At 44.5% G+C, this 1,032-nt stretch overlaps 1 protein-coding gene across 1 annotated transcript in view; it reads right to left on the reverse strand.

Annotated features, from left to right (window-relative positions):
- The window catches only part of TMEM56 (transmembrane protein 56), a 34,763-nt gene that overhangs the window by 26,990 nt on the left and 6,741 nt on the right, over positions 1-1,032 (reverse strand). The window lies entirely within an intron of this gene.

The following is a 1,032-nucleotide window of genomic DNA, read 5'->3' on the forward strand; positions in this document are numbered from 1 at the left end:
GCAGCGAGCCCCGCCGGCCACCCCGGCTGCCACCGCCGCCCCTGCGAGCTGCCACCATGGGCTCACGGGGCCCTGAGCGCTGCTGACTGTACATGGTGTTCGTGTTGCGGCAGGAAAATGGCCAGTCAGGCATAGCACCTCACCTTCCAACAACATTTTAGTCAGTGTCTTTCAAATACACAGCCCGGTTGTCTGAAATGTGTCACGGGAAAAATGCTGATGTGACCGTTCGTGCCTTAGGAATGCATTTATACACTCCTTGGGAGCACTGTACAGCACAGAGTACTGCCAAAACTTGCTCTTTTCTAAATTCAGTGCAGTGATTTATAACAAATTATTTTTTTATTTTACATTTTTGAGCTGTTGTGTTGAAAAACAGAAGCAAAATTACATTGACAAAATTAAATATGATAGACAGACATAGTCTTTCACCAACTAGAAAATTTAATGGTCGTGACTGCTCCTCTTGGCATCCTTCTGCTATCACCCACATCTTATACCCCCTCAACTTTACATTTCCATTAATGATTTGTGATCTTTCAGATCAATATATTAAAAATTCTCCTCTAACAAAATAATGATGAAGGTATTAATATATATGTCACCCTATAGATTAAGGTGCAGCTGACGAGTCATCTACCCCACTAGGTACATTGATCTCTCTTGAGAGACATCTCCCACTGCAGGAAGGCTTAAGCCTGAACAGAAACTGATGTTGGCTTGCCTTAATGCGCCAATCTGCAGAACGCAGAAACCCAGGTGCTGATTAAGGAGGCATTGAGCCACTCCTGCTGCAGAAGTGGGAACCTGTGGGAGGTGGGCAGGGCATACCACCAGCATCTCTAACTGTTTCCAGCCAGTTTGGCTTAATCCATTGCTGGACATGAACCAACTACGAGGTGCTTGTGTAAACATCAGAACTACTGAAGTTTGATTTCGTGTGGACTTGTGTCTTATGATTGGCTACCTTTTGCATTGATTTTTGTTAACAAAATCTCACATGACTTCCTCAGACAAGTGAAAGGGATCGCA

Source organism: Corvus brachyrhynchos, unplaced genomic scaffold (assembly GCF_000691975.1).
Source record: "Corvus brachyrhynchos isolate BGI_N302 unplaced genomic scaffold, ASM69197v1 scaffold101, whole genome shotgun sequence".
Lineage (NCBI taxonomy): Eukaryota > Metazoa > Chordata > Aves > Passeriformes > Corvidae > Corvus > Corvus brachyrhynchos.